This window comes from Paroedura picta, chromosome 8 (genome assembly GCF_049243985.1).
Source record: "Paroedura picta isolate Pp20150507F chromosome 8, Ppicta_v3.0, whole genome shotgun sequence".
NCBI lineage: Eukaryota > Metazoa > Chordata > Lepidosauria > Squamata > Gekkonidae > Paroedura > Paroedura picta.
The window spans coordinates 83,344,867-83,351,548 of NC_135376.1; positions in this window are offsets into that span (position 1 = coordinate 83,344,867).

Sequence of the window (6,682 nt, forward strand, 5' to 3'; positions counted from 1 at the left end):
CATTGTTACCAAGGCCTTTGATATCCTGTATCCTCTGTGTGCTATCTGCCAGGGAGGGAGGGTGGTGGACTATGTTTTAAATGATATTTATATATTTTATTTGATTTTATTAGGCATTGGTGTGACCTGCCCTGAGACCTTCGGGTGAAGGTGCAGAATTTAAATAGCTGTATCAACAAACACAAAAATAGTTACATTGGTCACAAATCACATAAAACCCTCATAAATAAACACTCTGTGTCCAAATAAACCCAATCATTCAATGCTTGTTGAAGCTCTGTTGATCTCTTTGGATTTCTGCGCATGTGCAGTTTTGCAAAACCTAATTCCCACCTCTTCAAGTTGTGTGGTGCCAAATCAATCAGACTTTGTGGCTGGCTCACATCTGATCTTCACAGGAGAACACGAAGTGAGTTTGACTGTTGGAATGTTGCTGCATCCCTGCCGACATGTCATACTGATGAATAGTTTTCTAGCAAGTGGTTCACACCCAGATTTTTGGAGTCCATTTGGTCCCGCATCTTACAGATGGAGCAGTCAAGAGCGCAAAAGAAAATGAGAAGGCAGGCAGACGCCTTTATCTCACTCCAGTCTTTGTCAGAAGATACACCTGGGAAGAAAAGAGGCTCAGCTTGAAATAGAATCTTTCTGGCATGCTTAATGAAGATATGGGCATGGGTGGTGTCAGAGTAATTAGGATACATTGCCATCTGCTATGACAACAATTTCTGGCTTTTGTATTTTCAAAATGGCCTGGGAATAATGGAACACATCCAGGCACCTTTTGAAGCTGTTTTGGTCTTCACATGGTAACTACTGAAGAAATATATCTATCAGCTGCCATTGTCTTCTTTTAAAAGGCAGGGCCAACAATGAAAAGGAAAAGATCTGAGGCAATGGCTTGGAATTGCCACCTGAAAATACATTAGAAAACCAGCAACAACACTTCTAACCTAAGCAAAGCCTCACCTTTTCTCCCTAGAGCAAAATGTCCTGAATTAAAAATATCTTGAGCCAGATTACAGATGTGAATAAAACACATACTTGTATCCAGACTTATTCTCACCATTGTAGGTTTTCAGTTTACAGGGAGATCAATCTGAAATGTTCTACTAAGGTCATTGTTCCTCCTTCATAATTCACTAAGGGCAGTGTGGGTTTGACTGGTCCGGGTGAGGAGCCAATCAGAAGGTGCAAAGAACCTTCCAATTGGACCCTCACCCGGACAGACATGAGCTGCAGCCAGTTGGGTGAGGGGCCAACTGGAAGGTGCGAAGCGCCTTCCGATTGGCCCATCACATGACTGGCTACAGTTCCCACCAGTCAGGAGGCACTCCATGCCTCCCAACTCGCCTCCCCCATGGGCCCCGGCCACTCCCACCCACCCAACCAACCAGGAGCTCTCTGCCACCATTGTCCATAGAGAGCCCTTGATGCCCCCCCAGGGCACAGGTTAGTGCCTTGGGATGGGGGCAACCACAACACTTCTTGGGGGGGCACAGAGGGGGCTGGGGAAGGCTTTTGTGAGAATTCCAGAAGCTTATGTTGTAAAGCTCTTCCCAGTGGGTTGGTCCTACTTGCTGTGATTCCAGCTCATGAACAGTGAGGAACCATAGTACATGACCAGAACTTTCAACATTGCACCCAAATCATCTTTGTTTTTTATTCATTTATCTTTGGCTCTCAAAGGGACTCACGGCTGTTCACAGTAAAACAGTAAAAATAATACAACCCCTAAAAAAACCCATAACAATACAACAGAGTTCTAACTCCAGCTTGTGGTCCAAAGAGCTTTTTCATTAGGAGTGACACTAAAGGATTCTCTGATAGTAACTCTGGAACCTCATCCTGGCCTCAAACATACGCCTGGTGGAAGAGCTCCATCTTGAAGGCCCTGCAGAAAGCTGACAACTCTGAAAGGGCTCTCATCTCTTCCGGGAGCTCAGTCGACCAGGTTGGGGAATGCAGTGGAAAGATCCACAAACCAGTGCTCCTCAAGTTAAAGAGCTGGACCTGAAGATGAGCCCTGTAACCAGACTCTTTTCCCCCAAAGAGTAAGTACTCACTCCACCTGGCGCCTCCCATTTCTCAAACTCTGTGTGCTGATGGGGGCCAGGGTTGGGAGACGGAGTTTAGCCACAGGAGGACTGTACTGGTGCTAAACCTGTTGGCAGTCAGTTTCTCTGCTGGCCTTGAGAAGCTGAAATCCTTGGCTTAAGTGAACTGTCCAAGGTGCTGAACAATTGCATTGGACTGCTCTAGTTCCTTCCAGAATACGGATGCCTGTCTCTTGATGGGACACGACTTCCTGTGGACCAGGGTTTCCCAACTAGAGGTCTGTGTACTTCTGGAGTTTGTAGGAGGTTCATAGGGGGAAGGAGGAGTTCAAATGTGCTCGCAGTGTTTCCTTCCCCTAGCTGGCAGCTTCCTTCATGCACAGAACACTCAAGCCTGGGCTTCCGAGAAAGGGATGGATAGACACGGCAAGCTCCCTTTTGGGCTCTTGAGATGGCACCTACATCTGTGCAGTTGATATCACTGGCAGCTCCCTTATTGCCATAACTGATTGTGGCACTGAGGTTGTCTTTCATACCTGCTTTCTTCCCAGTCTGTCATCCTTCTCTGGTAAGGGAGAAAGCTAGTTCTGGTCAGGATGATCTGGGGCACTTTTCCCCAGTAGGGGAGACATCAGGGAGTTGGTGGGAAGGTCCAGAAAACTGGACATACAAGAAGTCCCTGGCCAGTAGGGGAACTGTGATGACAGAGGATGGTGAAAATGTAATGCACTGTTGGAAGCACTGCACTGACCAACCCCCCAAAATGTTTAAATGCAAGTAAAAATTCTGATAAGCGAATGTTGTTACGATAGTCAGGGGTTGTTTTGCAATGCCTTGATATTTGCCTTGCCAATCTCAGCATCAACAAATACCACGAGATAGCCTAGGCAAAACCGATCCCATCCAATCTCAGAAGCTAAGGAGGACAGACCCTGGCGAGGATTTGGATGGGTAACCTCCAAGGATTTGGGTCCTGGTGTTCCTCCAAAGAACACCAGGGCTCATGACATGGAGGCAGGCAACAGCAAACCACCTCCTGCCATCCCTTGCCTGGTTGCCAGACCATGCTCAGATTTCCTGGCTACACTACATATGCCATATGATAAATAATAAATAAATGAACAGGCCTCTGTTGAGCTTCACCTTCAGTCCTTACAGCTGGCATCCGAATGAGCAGATGGAATTCAAAGCCACTCTGGTAGCAAATTGTGCCCGATTACTGAGCATCAGCAAGATGCCAAGCATTACAGCAATTGACAGGTATTCGCCATATGCTCCAAACTAGTTACAAACACTGACCTCAATAGGAAACGCTAATACAAATCCGTTATTTAAAAAGTAATGATCACCAGGGGGTGGGAAGTAAGGGAGTACTCTCAGTAGAAGCAACTGGCCTTGTTTACACCAAGTCTCATTTTTGGATGTTTTTTTAATTGGCAGAGAGGAAAAATCAGAGGATTCTTGTGTTCAAAATGGAACCGTCTGACTGCTTGATTTCTGCAATAATTTCCGTTGTGTTTTGGAGTCTGTGTTTATCCTTCTCTTCTGCAAGGCTTGGAGGAGACAGCAGATGGGCATTTTTGCTCTGATAAGATGCCCATCATGACAAAGAGTTCCCAGAAGAATCTGGAGAAACCAACGGCAGAAGGCGTCCCTCTGTAAGCAATATGATGTTTCTCTTCTCCCCATGAATAAATTCATGTACTCCACTTTCTGTTTCCTCTGTGGTCTACTCTGGGCCACAATACCCTGGTGCGATGAATTCCATATATGGGCTTTAAACTCGTGTTTCACAAATAACACTGTCCCATGCCATATGGCCAACTGGTTTGAAACTCAGGGGGACGTTGGAAGCAGTCTGTGATACAGTAGGAGGTTTTTTGTCAGAAAAACAAGACAAAAAAACCCAAATCCTTCTGTCCTGTGCAAGTTTTTGTGTGTGCCTGAAATCAGATTTTAGATCCCATCCTTTGGACAGATGTGGACATCTTCAGCAGACATTCTCTATTTATATGTGCAAATAGAGATGAATGTGTGAAGCTGCCTTATACTGAGTCAAAACCTTGGTCTAGCTACTTCACTGTCTTTTCCTACTGGTAACATCCCCCCCAAGGGTCTCAAGCAGAGGTATTCCAAATGTCTTACTATGTGATTCTTTTTAAGCTCTAGATCAGGGGTAGTCAAACTGCAGCCCTCGAGATGTCCATGAACTACAATTCCCATGAGCCCCTGCGAATTCTGGCAGGGGCTTATGGGACATGTAGCCCATGGACATCTGGAGGCCTGTAGTTTGACTACCCCTGCTCTAGATGTTAGAGGTTAAACCTTGGATCTTCTACATGCAAAGCAGATGATCTGCTGATGAATTGCAACCTCTCCCTTTCTCTGTGAGTATTACTGCCAAACCCAAAGATTGAATTATAATATCTTGGAATACCTGGGGTTGATTGGGCACTCGCCTTTTTCTTTGTGTCATCTGAGAAGTTGATCCATTTACCATTTTAATTGGCTATTGTCCCATTTATGCATTTGCGCTGTTAATGTGACTTTCTTTTGTCTTTTGGAAGAAAACATTTTTGCATGACAACATGAAAAAAAGCAGACAAACCTCAGAAACAAGAAAAAAAGTTTTCAGGTGGGGGAAGGTTCTTCCTCACGTTTGCTCATTGGTGGGCAGTGTGGAGCAAGGGGCCAGCCGTCCTCCCATTGATGAATGAAGGGAGGTGCATAATATGGGTGGTTAAAAAACAGTGGAAAGTTTCTTCATTTTAAAAAATTGCCCAGGAACCAACGAAGGAAAAGAAACATTGGAAAGTCGCTTTCAAATACTGCTGGGAAAACATGAGGGGAATGGATACTCACCACTAGAGAGGGTAAGTACAATGTAGAATTTTGAAAAATGAGGGGGACATTCTATTGGAATGTGGGGCCATATGCAGAAACAACCCCCCCCCAAAGAAACAGAGGGGACTTCTGACTTAAAATGGAAGCAACCTCTTGTGCATAATTAACCCTGGTTGCTTCATCTGTCTGTCTATGAGTTCGGGATATCATTTAATATATTTAAGCATAGTTAATTAATCCATTGTGTATTGGGAGACACAGTGCAATTAAATTTAATTATGGTTGTCCAGTAAATTTGTATCATGATTTTATCCCATCCTTCTTCCAAAATTCTCAGAGCAGCACAAATGATTCTCCCATTATACTGTCACCATAGCCACGTGAAAGAGAGATTGGGGGGAGAGCGGGAAGAAGGAGAAAGAGAGAAAGAAAGAGGCCCAAAATTGCCTAGAACACTCAAGGGCCATGTGGGGATTTGATCCCACGTTGTCCAGACCTTAGTCCATCTCTAACCACTTCACCACTCTGCAAAACACACAGAAATTCTCACCAATTCATTAGCGACTTGCCTTTAGTGAATCCACTGTGCCTTCCAGATAAATGTTAAAATTTGCATGGAGCATAGGGTTTTTCTGTGGAGCCACACCAACTGATAGCCAGAATGGAACTCACTCAGAAGACTTTTTCCTGAACAGAGTAAATATGCTGCCACCACTGATTGTGCAGTCAATGAGCGCAAACATTAAAAAGACCCCTGCCCAAAGATCTTGCAAACTTAAAGTGCAGTGCTAAGCATAGCAACACCGCTTCCAGCTTTAGAGACTAGGAGCAATGGGGGTCAAATGATGGGAGAAGGGGTACTACTTAAATATTAGAAAGCATTTTTTGGATGGTGAGGGCTGTTCATAGATGGAATATGCTTCCTTGGATGATTTTGGAATCTCCTTCATTGGAAGTTTTTAGGAGAGGATTGGTTGAGCACCTGTCAGGTGTATGTGATCTTTAAGACCTTGAGAAGGTGTAGAGCTGGACTGGATGACCACTTGTGGTATCTCTTTTCCAGCTCTGCATTATTTTAAATTAAGTTAAGCAGTGTGTAGCTCTTTTCAGGATTGCACTGTTTGACTGTAACTTCTTACTGGCAAGGACTTGAGGTTTTGCCCTACACTGTAAAGCACCACTGAAGGACATTGGTGACACAGTATAAATCATCGCTATTCATAAGGCATCTTTTTTTCTCCCCCCCCAAATGGACACCCCTCCCAGCCAAATGTGAAATAGTTCCCATGAACCACAGGCCAGAGACACCTGCCCCAATCCTGGGAAATGCAATTCTGCGTCCTTGGAGGCAGCTGTTAGGAAGGCCATCCTTTGACTTTGTGAACATCCAAGTAAGGAAACCTCCCCTTCTTCCTACGGGGTAGAGATGAAGTGCCTGCCAACTCTGGCACAAATTAAGTATGCTAATTTGTGAATCTAATCTGCATAAACAGCTCTTCCCATTTGCATATTATGGTAATTCCATGGCACATGTTTATTTCGGAGGCGGGAGGTTCGCTTCGCGTACAGCATCCTTGGCTCTACGCATCCCGGCGATGCATAAGGCGCTTGTTACGTTCCGCCAGCTGACAAACATTAAACCTGTTATTCAAAGCAAAGAACCCCGCACTGGTGTTTCCAATTATTCCTGAACAGCCAACATTCTATGCCGCTAACCCATTATCCAGCCTTTAAAAATTCTCCAGAGGGAAGGTGAGATGTAAATTCGGGAGAAGCATCTG